Below are 13532 nucleotides of genomic sequence, written 5' to 3'. Positions count from 1 at the left end.
AAGGGACAGAAAAAAAAAGAAAGAGAGAGAGAGAGAGAGAGAGAGAGAGAGAGAGAGAGAGAGAGAGAGAGAAGAAGAAAGAAAACCTTTTAAGGGCCAGGGATTTAGCTTGGTGTTTTCGCCACCTGCCTTGCAAGCGCAAGGTCCTGAGTTCAATCCCCAATACCAAAAATAAATAAACAAATAAATAATAAGATAAATTGCGACAGTTTTCACAGAGAACATGTTACCCATGCTGAGGCACACAATTGGCAGTTCTTTGTTCCATATCACACGGTCTTCAACCAAGACGTAGTGATTCCCACAGCCGCCTTGCTGTCATCGGCATGCCCTCATCCTCTGGTCACCCTGTCAGACTCACCTGTCCCATGTGGGCATTCTCCCACAACTTCCTAACCCTCAGCACACATCCTCCTGTGGGAATTTAAAATCCAGTTACCTGTGTTCGACAACGGATTTACAGATCCTGAAAACTGACACCACTGTACATCTTTCATCATTAGCAGATACCACATTTTAAATATGGGCATGAAGATAACGCACCACGAAAACTAAAGGCTCACCGCTCACCCCTCCCTCACAAAGTATTTATGTTATTATATTATAAATTGGTTTTGTAATTGAGTGGTTTCCTTCTTTAAAGATGGGATGACTTGCTCATCTACGAAGCTTGATATCCAACAGGGGTGGCTGACATGGGGATGTTCAAGTTATTGTGGCTAAAATATGAAAGTAGGTTTATATTCTACCCTTAATGCATTTTTATCTCAATAAGTAAGATTCATAATGTTTCGTCATTGCTCAGGATATTTCAAGGACTATTTGTTAATGTTTCAGCTTTATAGGGACAATGCTATTCACTATAATTTTTCAAGCAAATTGCATTGCACTCAATGTGGTTTTCTAAAAGAAAAAAAGGAAACACTTGATTAGAACCTTGAAGTGCTTTAAACATTGCTCCTTATTTTGAACATTGCTTCTTATAAGGAGAGGGGAAAGAAGAATCAGAAATCCTTCGCTAACATTCTCCTACACAGGTCTTGCATGCATGGAACCCGCTTTGCCCTTTTGAAAGTTTCTAGCTGACCTCTTCAGAATGCAGAGCAGGGAGAGCTCTGCAGGAATAACACAAAGTGTTGCTATTACAGCTACCGATAGTAGGCAAAGAAAAACACATGGAAAATTCAAAAAGATGTCTTTGGTTGTTTAATGATTTTTAATTTAAAGTTTATGAAAAAATGGTCTTTTAAGATAATAATTATTCAAATTCACCTTGTGAATGTACGTGTGTGTGGAGGGGATGTACACTTTTGGCATTCTCAAGCTGCCACTGACTGGTGACATAGTTTGATCAATTTCTACAATTTTCTGTTTTGCTCACCTGTAAAATCATCATCTCAGTGAGGTGCTTGCCAGCACTGAATACTGATTGAAACAAAAGCTCCTGAACATTCACCCTTCCAGATGGCCCAGCACAAGGATAGACACTGGATACTTGTGTGGTGTAAGTGTTGAGTTTGTGCTTTCAGCTCACAGTGTTTTATCTATTTCTTTTACGATCAGATGATGAGTACAGAACAAATATTCACAGAAGCTCTCTCCTAAATTTTGTGAAGCTGCCAGTCATGGAGCACCAGGACCTGTGTGCCATCTCTAACTCTGAAAAAAGCAACTCCTCACAAATTAGCAAATATAATGACAAAAAATAGGATGGCAAAAATATAGTTTGTGATAAAACCAATATTGAAATAAAATGAAGTAAGCTATAAAACGGCGATTGCACTAGGGATTAGACACAATCAGGGCAGCTAGGGGCAGTAGACGGAGTGCAGGACTCTAGATGGAGGTCTTCAAGGTGAAAAGAATCACTAATAAAACATCTAGCTTTTAAAAGAATATATCATAGGGACAAACATCTTTAAAGAGTGCTTGTGACTTAGCCATACATGTAAGACAGGGTAATTATATTTTTTAAGTTCATTTTTACTTTCAGATATGGTGACTGTCAGGTGAATACTTTCGTTTGCATCATCTATTCAAGGCAGAATTGTGGAAGGAAGGTTTCACCCAGTGACTGGTTTGCCTTGTGCTCTGGGCCTGAGGAAAACAAACTCATCAGCGCAGAGAGCATGGTGGAAGAAAAGCACTGGACTCATGGCTGGAAACAAGCATGAGCAGGGTACTGAGGTACCATATCTTCTTAAAGGGCAAGCAACCTATAGCCTGAAGATCCCAGGCTGGGTCCACCTCTGCCACTTCGCTGTAGGCCCTGGGACCAAGTATGTGACAGTAGGGCCTCGCGGGACACTAAAGATAGAAACTATAACAAGACAAAACAAAACAAAGAAGCAAACAAAAAGCCCCAGTTGTTCAAGAAAGAAAGTTAAAAATGAATACAGTTCTTTTCTCAATAATAAACACTTTATATAGCTGTAGCAATAAAATATGTTTGTTAATCTGAAAACTGGGATAATATATTTATTAGAAGAGAGAAAGTGCAAGAGTATGAGAAAGGTTTATTTACACTTCCATTAAAGAAAAGTAATTTGTGATATCTAGGTAGATTAGTCAAGAAATAATCAGGACACAAATGCCATTTGTATTTATGGAGCTAAACATCAAATTAAAAGGTGAAATGAACAAAAATTCTTTCAAAAATAAGGACAAAGACAGTGCTTCTGGTTGCAAGATGCAACAGAAAGGAAAAAAACCATCAGACGTGTTTTTATGATACAAACATTTCACTGCTACTTTTAACCAGACGTGATTTGTTTTCACTTTTTAAGTATTACCGATAAGGGTATAAATAACAAATATAAAAGTACTTGTTTGTTTGAAATGACATAGAATGAAATGTCAGTGTTGTCAACCATGTTCAATGCTACATATATTCTTTCATCTTTTGCTTACAGACATGGTGTTTGGAACATTTATTATCACCAAATATTATAAAGAGAGAAAGAAATGCTTAAGAAAAAAGGATGTCAACACAGTAGTAAAAATAATCACAATTTAATGATATGACTTTAAATACAACATAATTTCTTTTACAAAGATGATTTCGTTACCATTTCCTCACCCTCTCTACTAGTTGTTTGAGATACAAGGGTTTGGAGATGCTGTTGACCCCACATACACCCAATTTAGATGTGGTGTTCTGTAACGTCCCATGGACCAAGGTCAGGGTTACAAGCCCTAGGAGCCTCTTGCTATCTTAAATATTGTGGCAGGAGCCTTGGAGTTGGGCAGATTAAAAAAAAACTACAAAGAAAACATGATATCATTGCCATATTATAGTGATTTTCCATTGTAGCAGAATTTTATTTGCTGTCTTTGGAAAAAAAATACAAATAATTAAAAATAATGTGCACAAGACTGACCTGAACAGTAATGAGATAATAATTTTTCCAGCTGTGTGTTTGGATATTGAGTCTGTAATTTTATCCTCCAATGATTCCAAGTGTTCTCTCACATTTATCGATTGCTGACAACCATCGCAGTTAACAAAAAGATATTCCCGGGGCCAAAACCTTAGTGCTTCTAGCAAGGGATGGAATTTAGTTTCATCGTAGAGAAACACTTAGGTTTTTATATTTTTGTAATTTGTATCTCTACAAATATTTTGAACAGTATGAAGTCATGGGGCACTTTTTCTCTTGACTATAAACGGTTTAGTGCCTTGTACCTTTAGGTTTTAAGGACGAGTTATTACTGAGAGGGAGCTGGTAGAAAACTATTACTGTGACATTATACTTTCTTCCTTGGGATACTTATTAACCTGCAAAGATCAAAATAATATGACTATGCCAGACACTAATTCATACTTTTTGCTGTCTACATGACACCTTTCATCTGCCCATTCACGTGAGAGTGGATGTGTGCGTCTGTTCAGATGCCCAACAAGCGCTTTCTACATATGCACCACAAGGCTGATCTGGCTCTGTCCAGAGGATACAGAGATGTCAAACACAGTTCATACCCTTCATGCAAGGAGACAGAACACAAAGAGTGTGGTTCAATGCAAAATGACACACGGGCCAGTTGAAGTGGAAGAAAACTCCAAATTGAGTCCAGGTTAGACTCAGCTCAGAATGCCATGGTAGGTCCCATGGAAACTGTTCTTCTGGGCAGTTCTTTCAGTGAGCAAAGAGAGAGGCAACACTAGGAAAATGGATCTCAGTTCAAAAGAAGGGATGACTCAACGTATGCCTGCCTCTTGCTTCTTTGGTTTTCTGCAGGCCTGGATTCTTCCTGAGTACTAATGCAAGGAGTGACCCTGAAAAACTGAAGAAGTGCAGTCTCTCTTTGCTTATAGGTAATTCTCATGCATGTGACATCGAGACGGTTGGGCGGTTCAAAGACAGAAGGCAAACCAAGAGCAAAGCCAGATTTTGCTCTAGCCATTCCATCAATGGGAAGGTGTCTTCTAGAATTTTATCACAGATGCTATCTCAAGGGTACACAAAAATACCTTATTCTAAAAAAAGATCTTCAATAGATACTACATGCTCTCTGGATGCAGGAAAGGATGGTTAAACAATGCAAAGAACGCTTTTTTCTCTGGCATTGGAGACATTTTACGTTAAAAAAGAAGAATAAATAAAAATGATAAATATGAATAGCAGACCACCAAAGGCAGATTTTTGGCTCAGCTTGTCCCCAGTTTAACATATTACTTCTTCTTAAATTTATCTTATTATCTTATTGAATCCTATGTTAATTTTGAAACAGGGAGGGGAATTAGGAATGCATCACATAAATGTATTTAAGTCACAGAAAATCCTGTGCTTTTTGATTCAACAGCTGGTGGAGAGAATTATTTTAAGTCAAGAGAATTACAAACATAGATTGGAGAAGAAAGCACTCTTTCAAATATTCTTTGCATTTATTACTTAAATACATTTCAAAGCATCTTCAAATATTGACAACATGAAGCTACTATTTTTACTTTCTCAAGACAAAGAGAAAAGATGTTTATCTGATACAGATTTTTGCAGTACTGAATATTTTTTCTTGATGAAAGCGTTTTTCATTGGTTTAATAGCTGAACAAATGGCACTTTCAATCTTGTGTAATTTGGTCTAAGTATCTGTCATTTCTCAGGACTCATGCCAGATGGACCCAGGGAACATTTCTAATAGTTCACTTCTAAAATAAAGAAAAGATAGAAACGCACATCAGGTCACAGGTGATAGGAGTGTGATGGATAAGAGAGGCATCTGCTCTGCTGAGCTCAATTCATGTGCCTTTGCCATGAAGGTGTGAGATCAAGGCTGCCCTCGGGAAGCAAAATGCAGTACAGCAAGGGCTGCTGGTTCCTTCATGTCTAACTCCTTGTAAGTCTTTGCAAACTCACTTCACTGAGCTCTTACTCTGTAGAGCATTGGGCTAAACATAGCTCTGACATCAGGGCTCAATGATTGCCCTCATTTTGGAGATTAGGAAGCAGAATCGAAACATTAAAAGCTTTTCAGGTTTGCATTAAAAAAGTACCAGAGGTGGGGTTTTATTTCAAAGCCCTCTAACTTCAAACCTGTTCACACACAATGCATTCTGGAAGTTTACAGAAATTTACAGTTTTAGCACTGCAATAGATGCTACTGTCCACATATCAACCACTCATATTATTCATCACAATTTGCCTCCACAAGTGCTCACTTAACCTAAAGCAAGTGGTAGCTTATCAATGCTTCTACTTCTCCTGCCATTGATAAGTTTCCTAAGTGTGTATTCCCTTTTTGAACACTACACGCTATCTCCTTCTCTCCTTCAACTCTTTATGGCCAGGCTGACGTTCACAGATATCAACCACAGAACAGGCCCTGGATGACACTCCATTGCATTGAGCACAAAGTGAAGAATGCTCCACACTTTGACAGAAATATCTGTCCAAACTCTTTCTGTTTCACACATATTAAGAACAATAATGCTTAATACCATTGTATAGTTTCTAATGTCTGTGCAACGTTGTGTTCCTGTGTCAATGATCATATTGGATATTTCTGCTTAAAATTTAGACTTGTAGACTTTGCCACATGTAAAATGCCCACTCATAGATAAAGACATTGCGATGATGAACTTACTAGAGAAGTCCTATTACATAGTCCGTACACAAGCAACAAAATATGCATTCTATAGTTGGATGATACAACAAAATCAGGACTTTATGATTTGTTTTCTCTCCCAGTGCATGTGCACATCTTAAACAAAATGTCCTCACTGTCATCTTTGCTCCCTCTTTACACTGTACGCCTAGTACCCTGTGATAGCTTAGCAACTATTTGACAGGATATGTGACTTAATGTGAACTATAAAGTTATAGACAAGGTCATATTATTGCCTTACTTCATGGTCAATCTATTCCCTGAGTTCTAGAATCCCTTTTCACCTTCTAACATTGTCTTCTAGCCTTCCCTTATAGACATTTAACCAAGGTTTAGCTCATCTAGATATGGTCATCATATGATTACTCATCTAAATGGCTCATTTACACACAATGATGGTGTGGAAATTCACATATTAACTTATGACAGTTGATGGACAATGGTGAGCACTGGGAAGGCAATAACTATTAAAACTTGCTCATCGCCAGATATTCATTTTTTAAAAAATCTTAAAAAACATGTTTGACTTTATAAGTGATTATAATACATAAGTATTGAATGCTCTTCTTTGTTTAATTATTCTACCTTAAGAAATATGCTAACAAAAGGTATAAACATTTTTTGTTTGTTTGTCTGTTTTAGTTTTTTGAGACAGGGTCTCACTATGTAATTGAGACTGACCTGGAACTCACTATGTAACCCAGGCTGGTCTCGAACTCACAGCAATTCTCCTGCCTCAGTCTCCTGAGTTCAGGGATTACAGGCGTGTGCCACCATGCCCGGCTAAAGGTTTAAATATTTTAAAAGTAGCAAAATGTCAAATACATTAAAAGAGATCATCCATGAATATAAATAAAAACTGACACAATTAAGATGGAAAGGCAATTAAATGAAACTGAAGAATTGCTATAAGAAGAGTAAAATATTACAGTCCCAATCAGCACTCTTGGTGTGAACAGCCAATAAACTGTACTCAATATGAGGACCTTATAAAGAGAAGTGTGTGTATTGGGGCTGGGGATTTAGCTCAGTGGTTTTACCCCCTGCTTTGCAAGCACAAGGACCTGAGTTCAATCCCCCGTAACCTCCCCCCGAAAAAAGAGAAGTGCGCTTGTGCACCTGATATGAGTGTTGCAATCCAAGCAACCAGGGCTGAAAATTAACTTTGTTTTGTTGTTAATTTTTTTTGTCATTAACCAGGTAACCACATGGCACTTATGAAACAGAGACCGTACACATGACGAGCCTATACTCCTTCAAGGGGTACACATTAAAGAACTGCACATTTGCATGAAAATGAATTTATTCTGCTACACCAGATACATCAAAGGAGTGCACCACTTGAGCCTTGTTGATTGGACTCTGTAAGATGTACTAACGGATCTAAGGACACAGTCCCACAAGCTACAAAATCAACCATCTGAGGTAACAAACGGAAGGCAACACACCCTGTAACAGTTAATTACCTTATGAGCTATGAAGCTCAGATATTTGGACAAATTCCAGTCTGGATATTGCTATGGAGGGTTTTTTTTTTTTCATGTAGTTAGCAGCATTTAAATCACTAAATTTTATAATTTCTTATTTTTGCAACATTTTTATTTATTATGCATTTGTTTTTAGGTTTATGAATACATGTTTGCTGTACATCAGGATTACATTCTTCATGGGGACTTGATACATGTACATAATAGAACTCAATTCTTTTTCTCCCAGTGCTCCCTCTTCTTAATACAGTAAATTTATAATGAAGCAAATTTTCCTTTAGAGTGTGTGTAGTACTCATCCAGTCAGTAGAAGGTCTTAAAAAAAGAAACTTGGATATTCTGAGGATGAAATACTGTACCTTTAAACATCTTTATAGTCAAGATTGCAACATTAGCTCTTCCCAGGTCTTCGTCTTGTAAGCCTACCATGAGATTTTCATAAAATAGCTAATTCCTTAAAACTACTGTGTCTCAGACTTCATTTTAGCTTTGATCTATTCATCTTTTGTTCCTGCATCTCTCTCTCTCTTCTCTGTCTCTGTATAAAAAAGTAGATATTCAAGAGACAGATAGATTTCATTTTGATTATTTTCCTAAATATCACGACCCTTGACTACAATAGACTAATAAAAGACCTACTCCAGAAAGAATTCTTGAGACAGAAAATAAAAGATTTCCCAAGCCGGGCATGGTGGCACACGCCTGTAATCCCAACACTCGGGAGGCTGAGGCAGGAGAATCCCTGTAAGTTCAAGACCAGTCTGGGCTACATAGACATAGGTCAGTCTCAACTACATAGTGAGACCCCATCTCAAAAAAACAAGAAAATTAAGTTAAATTTAAAAAGTGTAAAAAAAAAGATTTCCCATGTTTTTGTCATATGATGCAATAATAAAGATGTCATTTATAAATTTAACTTTGATGGTTATGGTTTAAGAAAATGTTGATATTGTGTGTGTGTGTGCATGTGAGAATGTGTTACATTTTCTTCAGTTTATTTTTAAAAGCATTGCAACAACTCTGTTTTAAAAACAAAAATTTCAATTCCTTCATGATGCTCTTTCTGAGGCCATGAGAAATCAGTCTATTTTCAGATAATCTGCTTAAGCATTAGAGGCTTAGTCAATCTTTATTAAGCAACCCTTCAGTTTTAAATTCACTTCAAACTGGTTTTATTGGACTAGAGGTATATATTTTTTAACTCCTTAAAAAATAAGCTAGACAGCATTTGCAACATGAAACTGTATTTTGATTTGTGTTTATGGCATTACTATTTATGATTTCATTTTTAAAATTGAAGTTGCTATTTGGCACAAATATTAATATAAATTTGATCTGATTGTTAAACGTTGATCATGTTTTAGGCTTCTGTGACTTTTTTGGTTTGTGACTTATATTACTTCAATAAATTATTTCTAAGGAAAGGTTACTGCATTTTTATACTTCCACTGTTTCCTATAGTAATGTTTTTTTAAATTTATTTTCCAAAGAACATACCAAGAAGTGGTTTTCCTTTCGGAGAAGATGAATCACTGTTGATGTATGTCACTGATAGTTGGTGGCAAGTGGCTTTTTTTGTATTCCATGATTATAATCCAATATTTGCAAACAGAGGCAAATTTTATGTCCCTCTCTGATAACCTAAAATACATTATCATGTGTTAAATCAGCAAACCCATGGTTCAGGGGTCTCACACATGCTTTGCACGGTCAAATAGCAAACTTGTGTCACACTGAAGTAATATCACCTGCCTGAACACCCTTGACCATGGGAAGGTGCATGCCACTTTGTTAACTGTCATTCCTAAAATACTGCAGGAGAACAAACAAGTATCACAAGGACCTAGAAAAAGCAATGCCATTATTTTTTCTCAAAAAAAGTTGTTGTGGTGCTTTTTTTAAACAAAATGTATAGATATCTCTACCGGTGTGGTCAGTCATCAAAAAGATAGAAAATAATTGATGAGGAAATAGTCTCCGTGTTGACAACTTCTCTGGTGGACTTACCATTTTAATCACAGTAGTGACTTTGATGTATAGATTCTGGGAAAATTTTGAAATTAAGTGCAGCAGCACAAAAGCCATGATGACAGTATTTCCTAAGGCACACACCTCCTGCCTCACTTCTGGTGGTAGAATGAGTAAGTTGTAGATTTTGATTGGGGAGGAGTCTGCTTTGGAAGTTTACAGTCCTAATCTTCCCAAGAATTATAGAACTAATTCTATAAGTAAAGGCTACAGATGTTAAAGAAGTTATTCATTATCTCTAAACACAATAATCTGGTTACATTAAGAATGGCAAAGAAAAATAAAATTAAATTTAAGCACACTCTACCAATTCTGTATGAGATATTTTAGTCAGTGATTTCTTTTCAGGAAAAAATACCCTCAAGGTTATGGATTGTGTTTATTGTAGAAATAAAAGTGGTAAATTAAGAAGAGTTTAAGTATTTTTCCTATAGTTACAATATATATCCAGAATTCAACTTCATGACTATTTGACCCAATATCCACAATTATTTCTACTGCACAATAATTCCCTTATATATAACCAATCAACTAATCAAAAAATAGAAACCGTGTTTTCCTATAAGGTGTATAGACACTGTTGCATATTATATGTGAAAAAGATAAGGCTAAAAAGCCCCACACTCAATATTTTTCTATTGAAATTATACCCACAACGTTTTAGACTGGTATCACAGTAAGATTTCTATGTTTCCCGAATTCTCCTAATTCTTTTCCTCCTGAAAACACATGAGACAACTAAATGTCAAGTTAGACATGATTAGATACCTAGTTGTGTCAATGAAACATGCAAGAATCAGTAGCTGTTACTTCCAAGTTTAGACATTCAATTACCGATGCTTCATTTTTTTAGCTCTGTATTTTAGTGTTACAACGAAGAGTAAACACATACTTATGAGATTGCCCCTAAAATGGGTCTATATAACCAAGTTTATAGACACAGATCCACATCCACTGTGCTGGGTATCCATCAAAGATGTGGAAACAAACTTTAATTGCATTACACTACGAAGATACTTGATATTTTGTTATTAAAGCATACACTATCTCTTTTGTCTAATTATGTTTCTTAATATTCTTTCCTAATGAAGTAGAGTGAAACATGATAAGAAAATACTTTCATGCTCAATGATGGGTTTCATCCTTCTTACGACCTATTTTTTCTCATCTAATTTCGAAGAACATGCTCGACTCCGTGGTAGTAAAGGAATTTATTGTGTGTGCACAGCGATTTTCTGAAGTTTCGGTGTAAACACAGACAATCTTTCAACCCAGATCTCATTCTCTTGTCTCTGGTCAGTCCCAGTTTTTAGTGCCAAAACCAATAAATGCGTTTCAGATCTAAATGAACTCTTTTACTAGGCTTTTCAGCTGCCTTTGACATTATTGATGTTGCTCTCCTCAAAATTCCAATTTCTCTTGACTTTACGACACCAATTTTATTCACTCTTGCATTTTGCTTTCCTTCTTTCATGTACTTGGATTTCCTCTGTTTTTCTCTTAATTGCCCATACTTTTATGTGTTCTCGGTGATCTCTTTCCTTTTCCTAATCTCTCCAAATAGGTGATCTCGTAATTATAATTCTCAATTGCAATGGTAACAAATCTCTAATTTATAGGCAGGTATGAAGGATCTCACTGCAATATTCAAAGCTCTATAATCTACGCCATTGTAGTATCTCCTTTTGAACATCTTCAAAGCAACTCAGACATATCACACCCAAACAAATGTATCCTCTTACCCTAGTGTTCAGGTGGCCCGGCCCCTTGTATTTCATATAAGTGTCAATGTCATTTAACTAGTCATTCAATTTAAAAGCTTAGCCATCATCCCCAAGTTACCTGTCTTTTTCATCATAATGCAACCTAGAAACTCAAAATTGTTGGTCACTGCATGGGTGTTTTGTACCCATTTCTGTCTTTCTGCCAAAATGTAGCATTTGCTTTTCTCTTTTCCTATATTTTTTTTCTTTTTTTGCTTGGTACTTTCTGTTGAATTCATGAACAAATTTCACCTGGGCATTCTGCCTGTTCTCTCCATTTATATTTCCCAATAAATCACACTGATTGTAGTATGTTGTCCCTATGATGTGTTTTAATCAACCTATCTGAAATATAATATATATAATACTATAATACACACATTTTAAAATACTGGGTCAGGGTTACTAACTCTTAACAAATGTGCACATCTCTTTCCTTACTCTGCTCAGGCTTCCTTAACAAAAATCCCATAGACCAGTTATCTTGAACAAGCTTAAACAACATAATTTATTTTCTTACACTTCTGGAGTCCAGAAGATCTAGATAATAATTCTAACAGATTTAGTTTCTAGTGAGGGCTTCAATCTTGGTTTGCAGCTGATCACTTGTTCTCTGTTCTCACAGGGTGGGGGATGGGAGGGAAAGATTGTCTTTGGGTTGTCTCTTCTAATAAGACAATTGGTCTTGTAGAACCAAAGCCCATTCTTGCAATTTCATCGAACCTTAATTTGTTTCCTTAGTAATTCTGCTTCTATACACAGGGCTTAGAGCTTCAATGGATGTGTCTGGGCAGGGGACAAGAAGTAACAATTCAGTACACATTTATGTTTTCAAATCCAGATTTATAACATGTTTTTACCCCTGAAAGATTTTGTGCCTCTTTGTCTCAGCAAACTCACCTGCTCAAAAAGCAAAAGAAATAACAAGCAAAATAAGGATAATCTGCTGTAAACTATTGAGATGCTTTCTGACAAGATACTGCTTTTTCTTTTCTACAGTTTCTTATAAGGGGATTACAGAACATTTACTTTAGTGTTTTAATTCATAGGTTCTGCATGATATTTCTAACATTTATCCATTTCATCTTGTGTTTTAGCAGTCCTTTCCTTTTCATTGCTGAAACGTTTTATTGTGAATATACAATAATTTGCTGCCCACTAACATATTGTTAAATATCTGGATTGTTTCTATTAGGGCAATAATAAATACAGCTACCACAAAGATTTATGCACAAGTCTTGAGTATACATATGTTTTGATTGCTTTTAGTATATATCTAAGTGTGAAATTAATTATATTTTCCTTTATAATCTGTCCACTTTAAACTGTGTTGCTTTCTTATGTTCTATCAGTAAGAATCTGTAGAAAGCCCAAAATATTTCCTAAACTCCTTAACTGTAAAAAAAAAAAAAAAAAAAAACTGTTCTGTATCTTTCTTAAAGATCTTATCACATCTTAATTTTGAGCTGTCTTTGTAGGGACGGTATATCTTACTTTTGTGTATGTTATTTCCTATTTGGACACAACCTCTATTATATTCTCAATGATGAAATGTTGAGGATAAGACAATAAAGCATACTCTCCAATCTGGTTAGGTTTGAGCTACAAAGCCTCTGTCCCTAGTTTTCTCCAGGTACTAGCTGATATCCTTTTGGCCTTTCAATTCAGTAAAAGCTGTAGTCTAGAAAGCCCCAGATGATCCTGCCCTGAACATCAAGAAACTAACCCTCAGCCACGGATGTTTGGAAGACCACATGTGTCCTGCAAGGGCTTATCTGTGATGTTCTACTATCTTAATCACTTAGGGCTGCTATAAAAAAAGTGTTCTGGATTGAGTGGATCAAAAAGGGCAGAAATGTATTTGTCATAATTGTAAAGTCTAAGATTATCAGCACATCAAATGTCTCATATGGCATATTTTCCAGTTTGTGGACAGCAAGCATCTTGTGTCTTAAAAAAAAAAAAAAAAGCTTGAAAAATATACACTTACATATATCATTTAGTAGCTTAGCAAAGATTGAATAAACAATGTTGATTTTTGCCATCATGGAAAAGAACTCCCTAAGGGCATTCAATAAGAACTTTGCTGTGATAATAGCATTGGTGATGTCACCAAAAACAACAATGCATACAAAGATTTTCCTTCCAAT

The sequence above is a fragment of the Fukomys damarensis genome, unplaced genomic scaffold, assembly GCF_012274545.1.
Source record: "Fukomys damarensis isolate Sample0158 unplaced genomic scaffold, DMR_v1.0_HiC HiC_scaffold_32, whole genome shotgun sequence".
NCBI lineage: Eukaryota > Metazoa > Chordata > Mammalia > Rodentia > Bathyergidae > Fukomys > Fukomys damarensis.
This window is presented reverse-complemented; position numbering follows the sequence as displayed.